This window comes from Capsicum annuum, chromosome 1, assembly GCF_002878395.1.
Source record: "Capsicum annuum cultivar UCD-10X-F1 chromosome 1, UCD10Xv1.1, whole genome shotgun sequence".
In the NCBI taxonomy this organism is placed as follows: Eukaryota; Viridiplantae; Streptophyta; class Magnoliopsida; order Solanales; family Solanaceae; genus Capsicum; species Capsicum annuum.
The window spans coordinates 241,618,904-241,641,898 of NC_061111.1; the positions used below are offsets into that span (position 1 = coordinate 241,618,904).

Consider the following 22,995-nt stretch of genomic DNA (forward strand, 5'->3'; position numbering starts at 1 on the left):
TAATGCCATGACAAACTCAGAATATAATAGAATACAGATTTCCCTCAGACTGAAGATCATGATTTCAATAAGATGCATGTTTTAAAATGTTAAAAATGGGCTCTAAGAGAGTTAGGTGGTTACTTAAAGAAGGCGCGAGTTCAGATAACTCATTGCCCAAAACTGTGTTTTACTGATACGAGTTTTATTATGTCCCAAGATAGGGATTATATGCTAGCCTTGTGCCCTTTGACATATCAGAATCAAAAACTCCAACCTTTGCGGCAAACATGGATTGGGAGATTGGCCACCGAGTCAAGGGCAGGCTACATATAGCCCGTGGGATTGGACAATTATAGGGTGTAACACTTAGTTCAGAAGTAAGACAAAGAGTTGAGTCATGATTTACAAAAATGATTTGAAGATTATTGATTATGCCTATGTATTTTTACATATATCATGATGAATTGATTTTAACATCCTCTCACCTATTTTATATAAAGTATGTGTTATTTTTGGATTGTTCTACGTAAAAGTACCTTGTGTATTGACCCCCTATATTTCAGGTTCCGAGGCCCAGTCCCATGGTCCTTTTAAATAGTAGATCATTATCAGATATTTAGAGTTGGTGAGCCTCCCTTATTTCAGAAGGCGTCTTGTCCACATGTGCTGGTTCCCTTTTTTTTTTAGTTCATGGTCCAGTTGGGGACCTTATTTCAGTTTTAACAGATTATTGCTTTCAATTTAGTAGAGACTTCGTAGACTTGTTATAGATGGTTTTGAGTTTTCTTGTGGGACTATGTCCTGCATCTTTAAGTTGGAATAATAGAATTACCATATTTCCAGCTTACTTGCGCATTATTATAATAGATGAGTTATGCTTATAATTACAAGCTAATGGGTCTCTCGGGCCTTCATGGTTCAGAATGTCCACAATGGCTAAGGACTCAGTTTAGGTTGTTACTACTTGGTATCAGAGCATGGTTCATGGTCCCAGAGTGTCTACACAGTCATGTCGAGTAGAGTCCTTTTTATGTGTGTAGCGCACCACACGTATAAGAAGGAAGCTACGAGGCATTTAGGAGATGTTTTCCATTCTTTCATACTCTAGATCGTGCCATTGTGTTATCTATATAGGGGTTATCCAAATTCCTTCTTTACTCTAATTTTTATTAGCTCTGTATCATTGTTGAGGCGATTCAAGTGTAAAGGCTCAGAGTCTAAATGATGTGGTCTTTTTTGATTGAGTCATCAAAAGTTATGAAAGTGTATAAGGACTTGAGATGAGCCATTTAGTACTTCAAAGTGTTGATTTAAGCTTATGTCTCTATCTACAACAATAGTTCTTTTCAGCCCGAGGTATGAAGTTTATTCAGTCCTTTTCTAAAACCCTTGTTACAGATGTCATGCTTAAGGATAATGATGTGTGGCAGGATGTTGGAACATTATTTTCACTCGAGTAGTAGTGGATGATAAAATGTCATAACCTATGAGTTGTAAGATGGTCCAGAAGCTAGTGATATGAAGTCACAAACTTAGAAGTTAGAATAAGGATGAATTTTGTGTTAAGAGGCTAGTTTAGTTGTATGACCTTTGATTGAGGGGTGGGTTGCCTTTGTATCGTGAGTGACTAATGCGGTAGGAATATTTGTAGATTACATGATAGTCTATGGAGGATGTGATTGGCTATGATCATCATTTATTTAAATAGGGAAGGAGCTCAGAGTGGATAGCTATGGTGGTTGTAGAAATTATTTATTAATGGTGAACAAAAAGGGGTAGGTTATCCAATAAGTTATAAGTATAGACTAACTTGGGGAAAACTTAGTGATGTTGAATGAATTTTGAAAGTAGTATAAATGTGTGCATGGGCAAGTAGATTTAACGTAAGAAAGTAGAATATGTTGATAAGATCGTAATGAGTTATATTATAAGATTAAGATCGACTACCCTCATTATGTGATTTTACCCCTTGCTTTTCTTTTCTCTAGTAATTGTAAACTAATACTACTTGTGAGAATGTGCATGGTTGATTCTAAGGTGTAGTAGTAATATTGTGGAAAGCATGAACTTATGGGTCACAGTTAAGTGAAATATGAAACTTAGGTTGATATTTTTATTCGGATTATTATAGTATATGGCATGCTTCATATGATTGGTGTTGTTAGACAATAGGTTTGAACTTTAGACCTGGAGTGTAATGGTAAGAATAGTAGCTCAAGATTGATAATGCATGTTTTGTGGGAATGAATTAGTTGGCTTGATGTAATATTTGAAATATCCTAGGTTGGCAACTTGCGGAATAAGGAGTGGATAATTATGATATATATATATAGTCGTGAGGACTAGTGCTAACAATGATGAATTAGGGCTGAGTCATTAAGTGGATAAGGGTAAGTTGCACCCCCCCAGGTAGTATGTTGTTAGGTAAGGTTTTATAGGTATAAGTATCATGTTAACCTAGCTCACCTTATTGAATTTTGTAGTATGGAGAAGTTTGGGAAGTGTTGTACTGTGTATTTTAGAGTTGAATTGAGGAAATATAGGTAGACAATATGTGCCTTTGGTATAGTTTTACAAGTTTTGTTAAGTTGTAAGTTATGTGATTAGAGGTTTAATGCGAGTATGTTAAGTGATGGAGAATAAATTGCTATGTGATAAGGGGTGTGAATACATATGCTCATGAGAGTGGGATTTGTAAAGTGATGGATATAGAGGATAGAAAAAGTTAAGAGTAGCATTTAAGGAAAGCAAGGCCTTCAGAGTGTAGTTTATCGGGGGAAGATTAGTATTCATGTGTATGAAGATACCCCCCTTTTTGTGTTGAAAGTTGTGGCTAGATTTAATGAGAGGATATGTACTCAAGTCTAGGATTATGACTTTAATCTAAGAGGGAGATGGTGAAATACGGTAGTTTTAGATGGTGAAATATGGTAGTTCCCGAGTTTTCTCAGTGTGGCAAGTTGCGGGGAGGAGTCATGATAAACCTATTCCTATTCAAGAATATTCCTCCAACTCAAATTTAAGAGGTTATTTTACCAATGTCTTATGTATTCAAGTCCTGCCTATGTCTAAGGTCCGAGTTCTCTATGTTAGTCATGTCATGTTCCGTCCTCCAAACTAAAAGCAATGATGTCTCAGTAAATCCAGTCTTTCATGTGTTCAAGTTCTTTGTTATGATGCTCATGACCCATAAAAATTCATGTCTTATATCATGGTTAGATCTAAGAAATCATGCTTCCTGAATGTTACCAATCCATTTTATGCCGGGATTAGCCAAAGTGTTAAAGTTTGTGCAAACTCATGATATCTCATCTCTGAAAATGGGAAGTAATAACTCCAAGTAGCAATCCCTTTCTCAATCGTTGACTTCATGAATTCCACCTTTATGTTATACAACTCATGATATATGCGCTCATGTTTGTCACTATGGTTTGTCCTAAGAACTCATGATGTGTTATGTTTATGCCCGAACGGCTCTCTATTTATGATCTAGACATCTGATGTATGAAGTACTTCGTGTCTATTGCATTGTATCTTCACCTCATGCCCCACTTTGAGTTGTGCAATAAGTATAAGTTATAGTGGAATATTGTTACTCCCATTCATGATGCTTATGCTCGGGTCCTTCAATGACCTTCCATATGTTAGTATGATGGTGGTTATGGAAGCATAGTAATGTCTTAGGTAGGGGAGTGGATGCTCTTGAATATGAAAATTTTTATGTGATTCTCGAGCTAAGATTATAGGTGAAGGGGAGAGAAGGAGATGAACTTTCATTGTGTGAAATAGTTAGGAAGGAGATATGTGGCAAAAATATTTGTGAGAGTGATTCAAATTGTTGGTTTTAGTGGGGAAATCCATGAAGTGGGTGTAGTAATGATAGGCTTGAATATTGTGATTGATGAAAACACAAACCAATGTGCTATGTGGTTAGTACTCCCTGAATTAAAACCAAAAGGTGTTTGATGGTAGTGATAAGGTGAAGCAGAATTCTTAAGGGGACATAGAGCATGGGGTCCCATAGCTTAAGCTAACACCTCTTTTCTCCGAGTTAGGCTTCCAAATAGAAGTATTATGCGACGGGACTCAAACTCTTGTGGTTATAAGTGTTATGGGAGATGTGTAAGTTGGAAATGATAAAGTATGTTATTTGGGGCATAGTTGAGTAGTGTCTCTAAGTTTTAGGTCTATTCATTGTATCTTGTAAGGTAGAGAATGCTTCTATTTCTTATCTTCCATGAAATCTTATTTCATGATTAGTATCGATATAAATTAGGCCTATGATCACCATATAAACTCATGCCTTATGTTGTGATGATTATGATCCCTAGAACTCATGTACAAGGTCATCTCTAGTCAATTCTTATTATCTCACGCTTCGTCTTTCTTTTTTCACTAAGGGTTATCATGAAGCTGTTTGATGTCATTGCATATTTTGCTGAAGAACAATGTTCAATGTGAGGTTACATTCCTAATTCTATATTTTTAGAGCTTCAACAAGTCCCTACCCATCATTTGGGGATGAATGATCCCTAGGAGGAGATAATGTAACACCCTTCACTTTTGGGCTAAAGTTGAACCATCTTCTTGATGTATATAGACCCAAATTCAATGGTTTATAGTTAGAAATAAGTGTGATTAATATTTCCTTAGTTTGGAAATATCCTTGGAGATGAATATTGTGACACCCCATAATTGTAATGCTCTATTAAGGAATATAAGATGACCATTAGGAGCCCCGCAGTAATGGTAGACCATGTGTATATGTTGTGGGAGGTGTTGAGGGTGTTTTAGGACCTCAAAATTTAGTGTCCGTCGCAAGATAACACCTACGCGACCGTGCGTCGCATTTCCATTGCGTACTGTCATTGAAGAGGCTAGGCAATGGTCTAGGTATTGCCCAGCTGGGAGCTAGGCCATAAGATAAGCGCCTCCAACTTTGAGTCTAGGCCATGAGCTAGGCGTCGCCCACATGGTGGCTAGGCCATGGGCTGGGCGCCGCATAGCCAATTTATAGAGGCATAAGGGCTCCATTTTTGTGGTATTTTAAGGACAATAGGGTCCTTTAACATTCCATAACTATCCCTAAACATCTATTGACGAAATCGGTGTCATTATTCACATTTTAACACCCACAAATCCCTAGTTCATCTTCCTTAAGCACAAGAAGAGAAAACAACCTAGATTTGGACTTTTAAGCTTTAAGAAACAATTTCTTCATGATTTATTCATCGTTAAGGTACGTGAGGCTATCCTAAACTTCATGGGCATAAAATTTATTGTTCAATCATGCTTATAATGTATATAGTTTCCTACAAGAGATGGATTTTGAAATGGTTGAAGAACATGTATTGTAAATACATTTTATGATGAAATCATGCATAAATTAAGAAGTTGTTTTTCCGAAACTTGGTTGTTTTCATATGTACATATGTTATTGATTTGTAAAGTTATAAGAGATCAAGATTTATGTGAATTCCCTCTCTTGTTGCGAAGCTCACTGTTTTGACAATGTTATAGACTGTTTACATTGATGGTTGAAAGTTGATTTAAGTGGTTTTGCCAACATTGATGGATTATTATTGTCTTATTAAAGATTTGAGAGGGGTTCTGTCATTGTTTATAAGTGCTCATATTCCCTATTAAAGAAATTGCATGTGCTCGATGAAAGAAGATGATCATACTTTTCCAAATTATTAAAAAGGGAGTGTTTTTGTGAGTTTTTATGTAGTTTAAATCAAGGACTCCCTCATGTGATGTTTAAATGTGTTTGGTGGTTAAATAACTTGTTTTGATTAAGAAGACTAAAGCATAATATGATGTGGCCTATATATATGACTTGCAAGTCTTGATATGATGATATCAAAATAGATTAATGCCATGACAGACTCAAAATAGAACAGAATACAGATTTTCTCTCAGACTTTAGATCATAATTTCAGTAAGATACATGTTTTAAAATTGTATGAATGGGCTCTAAGAGAGTTATATGGTTATCCAAAAAAGGCACGAGTTCAGATAACTCATTGCCTGAAATCGTATTTTGCTAATACGAGTTTTATTATATCACAAGATAGGGATTATATGCTGGACTTATGCCCTTTGGTGTATCAGAATCAGAAACTCCAACCTTTGCGGCAAACTTGGGTTGGGGGCTTGGTCGCTGAGTCAAGGGTCGATTTCATATAGCCCGTGGAATTGTAGATTTGTAGGGTGTATCACCGAGCTTAGAAGTAAGACAAAGAGTTGAGTCATGATTTACATAAATGATTTGAAGATTATTGATTATGCCCATGTATTTTTAGATATATTATGATTAATTGATTTCAAAATGCTCTCACCTATTTTATATAAAGTATGTGTTATTTTTGGATTGTTCTACGTACAAGTAGTATTGACCTCCTATATTTCAGGTTCTTAGGCCCAGTCCCATGGTCCTGTTAAATGGTAGATCACTATCAGATATTTGGAGTTGGTGAGCCTTCTTTATTTAGGAAGGAGTCTTATCCACATGTGCTTGTTCCCTTTTATTTTATTTCATGGTCCAACCGGGGTCCTTGTCCCGGTTTTAGACAGATTATTGATTTCATTTCTATAGAGACTTCGTAGACTTGTTATAGATATTTTGAGTTTTCTTATGGGCTGATGTCCCGCATCTTTAAGTTGGAATAATATAATTACCATGTTTCTAGTTTACTTTTGCATTATTATAATAGATGAGTCATGCATATGAATACAAGCTAAGGGGTCTCTCGGGCCTTCATGATTCGGGATGCCCATCACGGATAGGGCCTCGATTCGGATCATGACAGATACTTTATCACATTTCAGACCAAATTTTTCTCGAATGAGATGTATCATGGACCTCAACCACACACATTTTTGGCTAGTTTCTTGAATAACTATTATATCAGCATGGTTTGATGAAGTGACCATGGTAGACTGCTTCGTACATCTCTAAGATATAGTAATATCCCCACATATCAACACATAATCGGTTTGAAACTAAGCTTATTGCGTCCAAATGCACACATAAGTGTATGTAGTTGTATAAGTAATATAGGATTGATAATTCAGATATCGTATCCACAAGGACTTTTAATTAACGCTTTACTAAATAGACTAATGCTAATTATTTATTCAAGTGGTAGATTACAAGATATGTTTTTGAATTAACTAGACTAAAAATAAAAGGAATAAACAACTTATTAAGATGGAGCAAATTTACACAATCAATGAATGAATCGATATAGGATTACGAATTTGCTAACAATAATTTCGAGTATCAATTTCATCAAATATTTGATTTTTTAGTTGTTGATTTATGGGGTTGATTATATGATCATGGTCTTACGAGCTGATCTGAGGTGGATTTATGCACCCTACTGTTGTTATCCGGACTTATTTAGCTTAGTTTAGAGGACTTTTCTTGTGTTTAATGTGTAAATATTTATATAATTGAGCATCTAATTATTAAACTACTTGATTTTAATGTTTAAGGTGTGTTTCAAACAAGTTTGGAATCAATTTGGTCACTTAGAGTTTAAACGAGAAAACTAGTGTTACTAGCTCGAGCTATGTGTTGTTCTAGTTGATCTCGATGGATTTTAGTATGTAATGAGTTAATAAGGTTATGATTGTGTAATTATTTGTATAAAATTTTTTTTATAGTGTTTAAGGTTCAATTTAAACAAGCCAAGAGTCAAAACTAAGTTAAAGATCAAAAGGACAAAACTTGTACTATTAGCTTAAGTTACTAGTTCATCGTCTTGAATTGTATGTCATGTTGAACTCTAATCCGTGGTGTTTGATGATATAGGTTTCTTGGTGAGTTAATAATGATGATATAAGGATGATGAAAAATCTGTAAATCAATTATAAACATCATGACAAAGCTTGGAAGGGATGGACAAATACTTGGGATAGGACTTGACCAAAATTGGACGTTTTGGAGTCATTGGCATGCCACCGACCTTAGACACCATGTTAGGGCCATTCCACTTCCTTTGAATCATCCTAAATGACCAATTATAGTATCTCACCATGATTAGGTTTTTATTCCATTACTTTGGTTTGTTTATGTATCCCCTGGTTGCAATAATGGTGCTTAAGGCCACAAGTGACCCCAAGCTAACCTATGATCTGGTACCTGCTATGAGCACTGAATGAAATGAAAATAAAATAACATATGCAGAAGATTAAACAATGAGGTACTATCAGTCTGGTACTGAAATATATAAAATGAAATGTATGAAATATCTGATAAACACTAGAAACTATGACTGCCTGTCTGAAATAACTGGCGAAAACTAAAAATTGAATAACTATCTAACTGTCTGAAAGTCTCTAAGAATCATAGGGGGTTGATGGGATAGATCCCCAACTAACTCCAACTAATTGAACATAAATAGATTCTAAAATAAAGATAAACCATGTTATGTCCTCGATGGAAGAGGACTCACCGCTACTGCTGCAAGATGTTGCTGGACTATCTATGAATGGTCGATAAGATGAGCGTCTGAACCTATGTTATAAGAAAACATAGTGCAAGAGAAAAGTATATGATCAGTATTTTGAATATACTTGTACATAAGGTAAGGACTAACTAAAATACATATGGCAACTGAACATAAATGCATAGATATATATAACTAAGAATGCAAGACTATGTACTAAAAAGAGTGAATAACATGAATAATCTGTAAAACAAACTGAATAATTATTGAAATTTGATTACTTAGGCAAGAAAACCTAAACTAAGATAAACTGAATACTGACTGAATCTGTAGGAGCTATCATGTAATTGACATGTCCCATTCTGAGCAAATCGGGGTCTAACCTGTAACCCCAGTTGGAAGGGTGTCAGTACCTTGCCACAGGTACTGACACATGGCTGTATGGATCCACTAAACTATTGTCCCGAAAGACTAAGGAGTCACCCTCTACTGGTAGGTAGTCCTATAAGATATGTGTCAACCCTTAACTAGAAAGATGATATCTCAAACCTACATTGGCAACGTAGTTTGGGAACTCAGGGATTGCTACTAAGGGTCACACCCTCTACTAGAAAGTAAGCTCCTATTTTTGGGTTCACTCGATGCTAAATCCTACTCCCAAATGAATTGACATTGGTACTGACTTAAGTTTCATTGAATAAAACAACTAATAGTGCTCAACATGATCATAACAACTGAGTACATGATAAGATTCATGGTTTAACTTACATATTACTTGCAATGTCTGAAACGTAAGTAAACACATAGGTATCGGGTGTTCATAACCCGCTAATACTGAATGATTACAAAATTTGATAACAACAATAAGAAAATGATATAACATCATAGTTCAAGGACCTAAAACATATCAAATACCTTCTAGGCCAAATGTTCGATCCAAGTCAAACAATGAAAAGAGGCAGAAGCCTAGGGATAGTTTCACGCTAATTGGAGAAGCATATGCTAGTCTGTTTTAGAGATTATTACAATGGGGCATGATCAGTCCTCTCCTTGGGTATAATACTGACCCGTATTAATGAAATTGTGATCCTAATGTTCAATGTGCATATCATTCTAATGTTCAAGGTCACAATATTAAAGATTGTCATGCTTTAAAAAGAGAAATAAAAAAGAAACATTGATAGTGATGAAAACTCTAGTTATGATGATTAGTGGCTAAGATGTCAAGCTCAGCAATTAGAAAGTCACTCCTTTCCTTACTTGGAAGGATTGTTGGTAGTTTGTTTTGTTTTTTGAATTATTTTAGGATTGTAGTTCGGAATCTACTTTTTCTATTTCTCTGTCGTCTTTGTTTAAACCCTTCTATCTTTCCTTTCAATGAAATATGTTGTCCCTTGATTGTTTTGTCTTATTTTAAGTTGATTGGTCGTCTTACTTTATACAGTAAATTTTATGTTGATTCTAGTGTTATGACATGCCTGCGGAATTTTCATCCAGATCTTAAAATCCAAGTTTAATCATGAAACACTGAATCAGAGGGATAAAGTTAGAAAAAGAGAGCATCTGAGAAAATAGGTAGAGTGTTGAGGCATTTGGTGATTAAATTGAAGCTTTCTTTAAAAATTAAGACAATTATTTTAAGAATCACAAAAATAACATGGTCGTCAATTGAAAGGCATATCTCAATTAGGTCAAACAGTAGATGTGCGATCCTATGTCAAGAGGGAAAAAAAGAAAATCAGCTCGATGAAATCATGAGTTATTCAATATGAGAAATGTACAACAAAAGTGAAGTTGTATGTTGAACAAACTTAGAAGAAGTAGTGATGCACAAGCTTAGTTAAAGTTAGAGATTTAAAAATGTCATAAAAGATCTTCATCTTTCACTTTGATATTGCATAATATATACTGACATTTTCAAGGATTGATATGATGAAGACATTTTATTCTGCTATATAAATATTGTATCATCCTTTGTTTACCCCATTTAAGCTTTTGTTCTATTTTATTTCATACCCTTTTTTGGAATCAAGATAGAGAGTCAGGAAAGTTCAAGAAAAGTGTCAAGTAAAAGAGTAAAAGAATAGAGTCAGAGAAAAAAGAGAAAAGAATGTGTGAAAAAGAAAGAAAAAAGATGAGCGCCAGTAAAAATAGAGTCAGAGAAAGTTTCAAAGAGAAAAAGAGTTAATAAAAGGAAAAAAGAATTCAGAATCAAGCAGAAGAACAAGTTGCCAAAACTATGTTTGACCTGATTCTTCTCTTTTGAGTGTGAGATAAGTAGGCAACCCTACTCTGTGTTCGGTCCAACCATTCAAAGGATTTAGAATGACCCAATCAAAAGAAATTGGGGCATGATTTAATCTTTGTTGTTTTAGTCGATTTAAAAAATTGCAAGTCCCACCCTACTCTAAGTGTCGTTTGGGCCTTATGTTATTCTTTCTTTCTAACCCTATCCAAAATCCAAGTTACAACTAAAGAAAGACCTTCAGATCAATCTTTGAGAATGTTAAGGCTAAGCATGCAATGGATATGATGATGCATTTTGAGTACTACTTGTCTTCCTAAGCATAAGGAATCAGGAGAGAAATAAAAATAAGAGAGTCTTAGTGGTGAAAACCCTCATGGGAATTGTAAGGCGGTGGTAAGATGGGATAACTAAAAATGTGAGAGTCTTATGGGTGAAAACCTTCACGGGCACCGTAAGACGATTGTGAGTTGAGAGATATTGAAATGAGAAAGTCTCATAAAGTCTTAAGGGTGAAAATTCTCATGAACAACATAAAGTGATGGTAAATTGAGAGAAATAAGAATAAGAGAGTCTCATTACCTTAGATAAATGGTGAGCCGATAGAAAGAAAAGTGAGAGAGAATTATTGGCAAAAAAAAAGCCTTCAAGGCGTCACTATCCGAATGAGGTTTGTGAGTGCAATTGACCTATGGAAGCAACTCAGTTTTAGGGCCATTAACTCAACAACAATTGATGAAAAGTTTGAATGAAAAGATCAGGCAGTTTAATCCAAAAATGCATAGCATAATATTAGAATTGATTGTCATTGTCAGATAAATATTTTCTCTTATTAATTTCCAAAAAGGGACAAACAATGTCTATTCTTTTTTTGCTTTATTTATATTTTTGTTCTTTTAAGTTTATCATTTGAATAAAATCATTTTTCTCATGTCTTTGAGTCAAGTCATGTCAAAAAAAGTAAGAAAGGATCTCAAAACTTACTACCAACTTCTTCAATTGAACAAAGCAAGACAAAAGGTCAACACATGAAAGAAACATGATTGTTAGTCGAAACAAGACAAGAAAAAAGTTTTGTTTGAAAACAAACTTGAGGAATCAAGGAAAAACCAAGGTTTGGAAAATTCATCTGAGAGGCATAGCAAAATCGAGATATTGTGCTTGTTTCTGAGTCATTTTTGATAATCTAAGTTTGAATCAATGGTGCAACAAGTCAATTACATACGCCATTAGTTGAAAACAAAATTAATAGGACACGTGCAAAGAAATTGCCTCAAAATCCAAAGACGCAAGCCAACCATCCTGTTTTAAACTCATAATTTTTCTTTGTATGAGATAGGAATAGTTGCTACCTTCTAATCAAAGGCTTCAAAGCACAAATATCTAGATATGAAATTCCTCATTTCTGCAAATGCAAGAGCAGTGTTGCTGTATAGGTTTGGTAATCACAATTATGGTAAAACTCATCATCTTGTACCTTTAAGAGACACATTCTCTAATTTGGGTCTTTCATTTCTCATGGCTAGGAGGTGCACTTCCTAATTTGAGCCATTAATCCTAAAAGATGAACTTTTATCAAGTATTTTTAACTTTCACTCTTAAGAGATGGATTGTTTGGTCTCAATCATTCAACTTTACCCTCAAAAAGTTCATTTGTTGATCAAAATCTTGATTCATCTTTGCATTATGCATTGTTGTAAGTAGTTGTGATAGAGTTTTACACCTGCAAAATTTTTTGATGATAAATTGGGGAAAAAAGAAAATTTAATTCCTATTATTAGTAACTTCACTTCAGGATCCTCCTGAAAAATGGAGCATTAATTTCTGTTCAGGACCCTCTTGGAAAATGGGGCATTACTTTTTGTTCAGAACCCTCATGCAAAATGGGGCATTACTTTTTGTTCAGGACACTCCTAAAAAATGGGACATTACTTTCTGTTTAGAACCCTCCTAGAAAATAAGACTTTACTTTTTTGGAAAATGGAATATATCTTTATCATAATTTTTATTTGGGATAACTTTTCATTCTAGTTGTGATTTTGATGTCATGAGCCCGCCTGGAGAACAAGGTGATGAAATGGCAAGTCAGGAGCCTGCCTGGAGAATTGAGTGATGAAATTACAAGTTAGGAGCCCTCTTGAAGAACGGGGTGATGAAATGACAAGTCAGGAGCCTGCCTGGATTATAGGGTGATAAAATTGCAAGTCAGGAGCTTTCTTGAAGAACAGGGTGATGAAATTGCAAGTCAGGAGCCACCTAAAGAATAGAGAGATAAAATTACAAATCAGGAGCCCGCCTGAAGAACAGGGTGATAAAATTGCAAGTCAGGAGACCGCTTGAAGAACAGGGTGATGAAATTGTAAGTTAGGAGCCCGTCTGAAGAACAATGTGATAAAATTGCAAGTCAGGAGCCTGCCTGAAGAACAGGGTAATGAAATTATAAGTCAGGAGCCCACCTAAAGAACAGGGTGATAAAATGGAAAGTCAGGAGCCTGCCTGAAGAACATGGTGATAAAATTATAAATAGGAGCCCGCTTGAAGAACAGGGTGATAAAATTACAAGTCAGGAACCCACTTGAAAAATAGGGTGATGAAATAACAAGTCAGGAGCCCGCCTGGAGAACAAGGTGATAAAATTGCAAGTCTGGATCCCGCTTGAAGAATTGGGTGATGAAATTGCAAGTTAGGAGCCCGCCTAAAGAATTGGGTGATAAAATAGCAAGTCAGGAGCCCGCCTGGAGAACAAGGTGATGAAATTGCAAGTCAGAAGCCTGCCTGAAGAACAGTGTGATGAAATTTCAAGTCAGGAGTCCACCTGAAGATCAGGGTTATAAAATTACAAGTCAAGAGCCTGCCTGAAAATGGGGTGATAAAATTGCAAGTCAGGGGCCTGCCTGAAGAACAGAGTGATAAAATGGAAAGTCAGGAGCCCACCTGGAGAACAAGCTAATGAAATTGTATGTCAGGAGTTCGTTTGAAGAATAGGGTGATGAAATTGTAAGTCAGGAGCCCACCTGAAGAACAGGGTAATAAAATTGCAAGTCAGGAGTCCGCCTTAAGAACAAGGTGAAGAACAGGGTGATAAAATGACAATTCAGAAGCCCACCTGGAGAATAGGATGATGAAGTGGTAGGTTAGGAGACCGCCTGGAGAACAGGGTGATGAAATGGTAAGTTAGGAGCTCGCCTGGAGAACAAAGTAATGAAATGTCAAGTCAAGAGACAAGCAAAGCTGCATACATAGGACTTTTATTCTTTTATTTATGTTTTTAACTTATAATTTTTATTTTTGATGTAATGACAGAGTTGCGGATCGGAACCTCGATGGGACCTCACTCGACTCTCCAACTCGATTGTCCTTCTCCATTTTATTTCTTCCTTTGAATAATGGTCGGGTCAAAATTTTATCTCATTGTTTACTTCATTGTATGAAAATACTTTGTGCTTACATCCAAAGAGGGGTATGATGTAGACACATAATTTTATCCCTCTCAAAATCCCAATTTACTCATTTACCCTCACTAGACTACGTACCCTATCCATGTGTTAAGCTTTCTACAAGCAAACATAATAAAAACCATCTCATCATTTTTTATCTTTATCACATAACAAATTCGTAGCAACTTGGACATCTCACATTATTCTAACCACCCCAACTTCCTACCCCACCCTTACCCATACCAACATACCCCCTACCTCTACCCTTTTTTTATATTTTTAAGTCCTTTAACAAATTCACACGCCATCACTCTCATGGAGAAAAGATCCATACTCACTCACCCCACAATACATCACTGATCCTCACTCTATACATATACAATACACGTAGCAAAAACACACATACGCATACTCTTATTGAAATGCACAACTCACGCATACCTCACTAGAATAGAGCACACACAAACACTCTTCCATTTTTGAATTCATATACGAACACACAACAAAAGAAAAAGGGGGCTAGTCTCACAAGAATCTCACACCCACAACTTACACATACAGTAAAGAAAAAAATAGGAAAGATCGATTGAAAAAGATAGGAGAGATCAAGAGAATTAAGTGAACGAACGAGAGAGTTGATCGAGAAATAGTGAAGGCAAAGAATTATGAAAATAAAAAGAGGAGAACAAATACACATACTCATGCACAAATTAGGGAGAAAAGAGTGAGGGATTAGAACCCCTACTCACCTTCGGAATAGAGAAACTCATAAAAATAGTAAACGGAGAGAAAATAGAAGGGAATTAAGCAGAAAACAACAGCTATAGAGGAAAAATACACAGGCAGAAAAGGCAGGTTAACAGTTTGAGAGAGTTTTGAGCGAGATAGAAGATTGAAATGCCGATGGATGACTGTTCCAATGAATTGGTATCTGAAAATGCCATTGTCACCTAAAATTTGAGTTGTTCTCTGGTGAAATGGAAACATTGAAATGGACTTTGATTCTGGTGAGATCCATTTAATATTAAGTCAAAATATTTGATTTAGGGTCGTATTGAGGTTCCCAACTAGTTTTTAAATTTGTTCGGGGTTAAATTCGATATTGAGTTGGGTTGTGTTCATTGGTTGAGGGTGATTCGAGGTTTTTCGGTGTAGATTTTGTCTTTTTATTCGAGGAATATTTGAGTTCAAAAGTATCAAATTGAGGTCCAATTCTAATCCTTTCATCTTTTTATTTCATTATTTATTATATTCGATGTCTCGACTTGAACATTATAAGTTGCTTGATCGTTATTGTTGGTGAATAGTTGTTTGTGTTTATTCATTGTTGGTGCCTTTTGATTATGGATTGTGTGATGAAATGATATCTTATTTGAGAATTAAAATCGATTGTTTGGGATGGGATTGAAAAATTGATAAAGTCGAATATTGAGAATTTTGATTTATAATGCAAGTGATTTCGTTAATTGGTTGTTTCCTATTAATTTTGACAAAACCGATAGTATCATGTTTTAGGCCAAAACATAATAGGCAAATCTTAGGTCGGGTAGGTAAACCGTAAGAATCAATAGTTGTTGAATATTCAAAATGTTTGTTGAATGATTTCATTTTATCGCATTTGAAGAAGTTGTACTTATTTGGCCAAGGAGAATGACCCGAGGCATATTGTACTTATTCACCGAAAAATGCCTCGAAGTATCATGTACACAAAGGTGAATCGTGATCAAGATCCGAGGATCGGGTAAAGCATAGCTAGGACAATCAGAATAGTATAGGTCTTTATTTCAAATTTTTTATTTTGGTTTGTAATAAATTGGACTGGACACTAGTTTTTTTTTTCCAAATTTTGGACTGTTTGATTGTTTGTTTTGTGTGTTATGTGTTTTGTTGGTTTATATATTTCATAGTACTGTACTAGAAGATATACTCCACGAAGCGACCATGGTAAAACCACGGGATCGAGGGGTGCCTAAGACCTTTCCCTCAATCAACAAAATTCCTTAACCGAAAATCTCCGTTCGTGGATCAATTTTTAAAAGAGTCACAACCATTTTAAAAAATAATTTCTAAAGGTGACTTGGCACACCCGATTTATGCCAAGTGGCGACTCTGAGTTTTGGTTGTCAAAAGTCCTTTTCAAAAAAAAAATTTGATTTTTCACTCACTTTAATAATAAAAACTCTTTCAAACTTAAAATCGAATCTTTTTGATAAATAAAGGGGTGTGACACCAAAAATTTCAAAATTTTTTCAAAACACCCTTTAAATATCCCTAAACATAATTCAAGTCAAAAATTGATATTATGTATGTGGGACGATAAAAAATTAAATGTTTTAAATTTTACAGGGTCTCATACTAAAACACTTTGTGTTTCAAGACATTTGATGTTGAATTAGAAAAGCGAAGAAAAGAATGATGAAGAACATTTAATCTCATAAGAATACTAAGTATTATGATAAATTACTAAGTGTGTGTGTGTGTATATATATTCATTTAATATCATAAGAATACTAAGTACTATGATAAATTATTAAGTCATCACAATTTTCTACAGACTCATGAATTAGTGGAAGTTCCTCATACATTCACTTTGAGAAATAATAAAGTAAATTATTGTAGAATTTAGCTTCGGTAGATATGATTGTTCCTAAATTAGTGTTGGATAGTCCATTTCAGACTTATCTATTCTAAAAGTAAAATTATTGTGTGCTATGTGATGATTTTATGACACGGGCTATTTGATTTGGACTATTGATTGTCGACTTTATTTTTAAGGCCTAATTTAATTTTTGTTATGAAGAATGGTAATACATAAACACTTGGTACAAAGTACTAATTCATAAGAAAAAATAAGGGCAGATGAAATTTTATGTTAAATACATCATATATCTCATTTGGTTATTGATCCTTAACCTGTTATCAATTCAGTATATAGATCGTGTTGGGGTTATGTATGATGTTAGCCCTATAAAGTTTGTCTTTATATATGTCAACTGTTGTAAATAAATATGAAGTTATCTTTATTGCGCATTCAATTTTCATATTCGGTATCCGCTGGGATACATAAAGTTAAACCCATAAAGATTGGAACCATTGTGTTGTTGATGGAAGCTTATTGAAAACTAGAAAAATAATTTTTCATTACAGTCGCAGGGTAGGATTGTGCACGTTATACATGGAAGGAAGTACTCGACTTAAAATGAATAAGACTGCCATGATTCTTACGTAATACTATTTTGTATTTACTCATTAGAATTTTAATTCATTATCACCTGCATTAATAATATATGGACCTAGTGGGATAATTTTAGATTTTCATTAAGTATGACCTACACATTACTAATTAATTTTTTATATATATATATATATATATATATATATATATATATATATATATATAATTATTTACTATATTATTTGATGATAGTATTTGAAAAGATTTCTAGATGAGAATAGACTCTTAGATGACTTATCCTTTGATGGAAAAGATTAGAAGTCTATTAACAACGGGGTCTTGGTTATAAAATCCTCATACCAAACTACTTGAGAAAAAAATACAGTGTTGAAAACTCTCATTATTGTTCCTCTCTTTTTCGCGTTTCAGGTTTACGAGAACAACCATACTCTCTGCATTTGATCATCATGACTAGAGGAAACACTAAATTCCTCTACAGTGAATATGTATATTTAATTATACTAGTTTAGTGAACACGTTTTGCACGTGTATTATATCAATGACTATTTTTATATATAAAATAACATGAGGTAAGAAAACTAAAATAAGATAGCTGAAAAGATGGAGTATGAGGTTCTATGTTACATATCTACCAAACTGAAGCAAAATCTTTTAGAACATGATAAGATCAACAGTGTTATACAATATACAACATGTGAAGGTACAAATATGATTTTCGAAGGACAATATATAAAGCATAACATAGTAGCTAATACAAAAAGAGCAACAATAAAAAAATTGTGCAAAACTGAAACACCATAAAACCAGATGAAATCGCTAGGTTGTAATAGAGAATACTCCACTACCTAAGAAAGAGAACACTAAAATTTTCCTAGAGTGTTTAAATGCAATAAAATTATAAATTCAGTTATAATGAATACTACTTATATATTTGAAAAGTGAAAATATTAGAAGAAGATAAAGAAATTATACCAACATTTATATCTTCGCAATAACATAAAAAATTATGTTTTTCTCATATCAATATATCTTTGTGTCTTGACAAAAAAATTATTTCTTCTAATAACTGACACATAAAATTTATGCAAAAAATAAATAAATATTTAAATGTACATATATACATATATATATACATACATGTATGTGTATATATATATATGTACGTATATATATATGTATGTACATATATACATATATATATATATATAGATGATATTACGAAAGATTATTCTTTATATGAGCAATTGCAGTCTTTTATAAATGCAAAGCAAGCAGAATCGTTTGCTTCAATTGCTAAGAAAAATTTTGTCGATAGACAATAATATGAAAAACTAGAAAATCAAGAGCTAATAGTTCTCACAGAAAATTCTAAAATATGCAAATAAAATGATCCCTAGAAACTCCTCCACAAATATTTATTAGCTAACCTTTATTTTGCAGGGGAGTATACAAAACAAGAGCATTTTATGAAATGATATTACAGTCCACTGGGAGTGTGGAAATGAAACATCACCAAATGGGTGATTCAAACCCAGATGTACACGAATATTCAAAGATTGTTATTAAAAAATTAATTTCAATAGATGACTGGGGCACGACTTCTATGACAGAAAAGGCTATGATGATGAAAGGATCAAAAATCTCTTTTACATATTGGGATTATATTAAAGTTTTAACCCAGACCTTATACTATAACAATATCAAGCATAAGCATACTTGGTTCTTGAAGATTTGTTCTAAAGTATTTGAAGAATCAATTTCTAACTGGTTTATGCAATGGTGGTCATATCATGGCCCAACAATTCAAATTTTGCCAGAAGAATATCTACAACTCTGTAAAAAAATGGATCAACGTATAATCATTTTTAACAGAATTATATCATTCAGATCATGTCTGTAATCTTGACAAAATTGATTAGATGTATTTCTTTATAGAATTCTCCATCTCATAGATACATAAATGGAGTGTTGAATTCGGATACACAAAAGTACAAATTCCTAGGCTCTATAGGGTATTTTATAATAATTTCTGGGAAAAACTGACAAGAAAAGACTTGTTCACTAAGTTACCTCATGGTCGAGATCTGATAGGTCCATTAATAAAAAAATTCATGAGTACTCTACTACTCCTCAAAAGAAAGTCATTGAAGATAAAAATCTGAGTTACATTTCCAGACAAATTTCTGTTCATGAATGAGATAAAATAGAAATGATTGAACAATATTTAGAAGAAGTTAGTAAAAATTTAATGAAAATAGTTGAACAACACTTAGATGCTTCCATGAAAAGCATTACAAGTGAAGAAACGACTGAAAATATTCCGAATTCCCAGCCACTCTAGAAAATGTTCTAAATGAAGAAGAAATTGAATAAACGGAAGAATTGCTTCGCCAGCTCAAAAGAGGAAAAGACAAGGTATGACCTGAAGGACCCAGCTACTATTATCTTTACTATACTTGTCTTATATAAGTGGGACCTTTTCTATTGTTAGAATTGTAAAAACACTATTCGCAGGGATCCGAATGTGGGACCTATAAGTACTGTGCTCAGATGCTTTCTTCTTTTATATATAAGTGCCTCATTTGTTAGGGTGGCACAAGTCAGAATTTTATTTTTCTTTCTCTCTCTAAGCCAAGTACTCCTCCTTCTCTCTTCTTTCTCTTGTATATTGTTCGAAGATTTAAATAAAATAAGGCAGATAACCGCCTTTAATCACTATTCCGGCCTTACATCCAGCTAAGTTTAAGGTACTTCTTTCTTCTGACATACTTTTAATACTTCTTCTTCCTCTCCAGCCGAGACTATGTCTGGCTAAAAAGCTTCTCATACCTATGTTGAAGATCTAACTTCATTTACGGAGTAACTCTGAAAGATCCACACTCTATCAAAATATGAAGAAAATTTTCGATAGTTTCTTGACTTGGTTCCGAAATGGTGGTACAGTTGAGTTTAATATGGCTTAGGTTGGCTTTGTCTTAGTAACTACGTCTAGTAAGCTGTTCCTTTTCAGTCCATTAAAGGTGAAGAAAAAGACGACTTTTTGCACAGTCAAAACTTCTAGACATATGAGCTCAATTAAGTATATTAAATATCTGATAGGCCCCTTATTTGGGAAAAAGCTTCCAGTAAAATAAAAAACTAACATATATAGTTTTATACGTGGAGTCTACTGTTTTCATTTAGATAGTGGGCCTCTATTTTGTGTTATGGAATTGAATTTTGCATGAAAGATGGAATGTTAAATTTTCTAAATCGAAATAAAAAAGTGTGTGATATTCCATCAAAAAAAATGTCAAAGATAACAGAAGCATACATGGAGTTTTTTGTGATGTTGGTATTTTTCTGTTCAAATACATATAGAGAACCCTAAATAACAAATAGTTAATAAAAAATATTAATTGATTTCAAAGATCTAAATTACACAACTCAAATATGAAAACAATTAATATATATCCTACGCTAGTGTTAGGATTCCTACACAGTGTTTAATTTGACGAAAATACTAATTGTAGTGGCAGTTATTTTAGGTCCAAAAAATAGACAGTTTTATTAGGAATCCTACTATCTTATAAAATGCCTAAATTAATGACAAGTTTCTCTTTAACAGGAGTCCTCTTTTAGAGTTAAAAAAAAATTATTATAATGATTACGTATAATTATAATTTACAAGAAATAGTAAAAAAATATTTTTATTTATTGTGAAATATGTTAATGAAGGGTAAAAAATTCAAATATCTTTTATAAGGGTTTTCACATTTTTAATATATTATATTATATATTATATATTATATATTATAGATAATCGATGAATTATAGATTATAGATTATAGATATAGATATACATAACATGTAGATACATTGTATTTCAATATTTATAAGACTAACCAGTACTATATATATTATCACCTATAGTGAAATTTACAGAAACATTGATCTTGTAATTGAAATGATTAGCTTTTCATAGGGCCGAAGAAAGCATTCAACGTTTTCCTTACATTTGTAATCTCCATCCATGATCAAATCAAATTCGATGATGAAGTTTAAGTCCAGATTCTACAACGGTGGCTCCTGATCTTTGTTTGTAATAGCTAAGGGTGTGTTTGGTACGAAGAAAAATGTTTTCTATGGAAAATATTTTCCTACCAAATGTTTTTATGGAAAAGAAGTTGATTTTTTTTACTTATTTTCTTATGTTTGGTTGGTGAATGAAAAATATTTTCTAGAAAATATTTTTTAGTGTTTGGTTGGTGAGCGAAAAAATATTTTTCAGAAAATACATTTAGTATTTAGCTAAAGAGTATAAAACACTTTTTATAAAAATATTTTTCACGTCAAAAAATACTTTTTTTAGGGTGTGTTCAATATGGAGGAGTAAAACATTTTCTAAAAAAATAAGTTGTTTCTTCCTTATATTCTTGTGTTTGTTATGCAAGTAGAAATATGTTTTCTAAAAGTATTTATATATATTTGATTAAAAAAAAATGAGAACGAATAGGGTAACAAAGGTGGGGTAAATTTTTATTTTTTTTTTTAAAAAAACTAAAAAATAGTTTTTTGGGGGAGGGGAGGGGGCTGACGACTAGTAGGGGTGGGGGTTGGAGTAGGGGTAGGGTGTGAGGGCAAGTTCAGAAAAAAATAAATTTTTTCAAAAAATTTATTCTAAAAAATTATTTTTCTTGGAGGGAGCGTGGGCTGGTAGAGGTAGGGGTCGGGTAGGGGGTGGGGATGGTGGGGTAAGAAAAAATTTTGAATTTTTTTCAAAAAATTTAAATACTTTTTTTTGGAGAGGGTTTGTAGGGGGTGGAGGGGTTGATGAGTGGTAAATTTACCACTGATTTGCATTTAACAATCGTGTATATTACCATGATTTGAATGTATAAGTGAGATAAATTTGTGATTAAATGCACTAATTTTCATATCTTGCAGGCATACAGGTCATGAGATGGAAAGTTGCAGATTTGGGCTACAAAGGATCAAAAAGGAGAAAAAAAGTGGAGCTGGAAGACCTAAAGCAGAAACAAGCCACAATTACCGCGATTGCAGTCAGTCAAGCTAGGTCAAAATACCATGATGGCGAGGTTCTGACCGCGGTCGCGATAGCTGCGATCGTGGACAAGCTCCCGCAATCGTGGCCTAGCGGAGATACAACCTAGGGGTAGATATGTAAATGCACACAGCTGTTTCCAAATTCCCTTAAGAGGCTCAAACCCTATCTCTTTAAAGAAAACTAATTTTTGTGGAACTTTATCCACCATCTAGTTTCCACATTTTAGAGGACAATTACTCTTATAATTTTAGGGGTGAAGAATACATTAGAGCAGCTTCCAAGTAGAGGATTGACAATTTCAATTGAAGATTTGTTGAAGCTTAAAGCTTGCAATTTGCATTCTCCTTATCTTTTAATAAGTCAAATTGATGGAGATTTTGGGTATATCTTTTCGTATCATTCTTATGTTTAGCTAGTTCTTCCTCTTGGGGTTATGTTAGAATAGCGTAAAAGTATGTGTGGGTTGTGATTGTTAGCTTCAATTATTAGTTCATGTTGTTAGGTTTTACAAATGCTTGATTGTGAAATGAAATTTGTTGGTGGAAGCTTCAAATTTCCTAAACCCCACATCATCCTTGACAAAGGGATGTGGGTAGTTTAGATCCTATAATTATCCTTGAAATAGGGTTGTA

At 33.7% G+C, this 22,995-nt stretch overlaps 1 long non-coding RNA gene across 1 annotated transcript; it reads left to right on the plus strand.

The window, feature by feature from the left end:
• Positions 1–19,904: 19,904 nt before the first annotated feature.
• Positions 19,905–22,728, plus strand: LOC107857331. Its single transcript, XR_001670843.2, has 2 exons — positions 19,905–20,063; positions 22,243–22,728. It is a non-coding gene; the product is annotated as an uncharacterized LOC107857331 (long non-coding RNA).
• Positions 22,729–22,995: the final 267 nt, after the last annotated feature.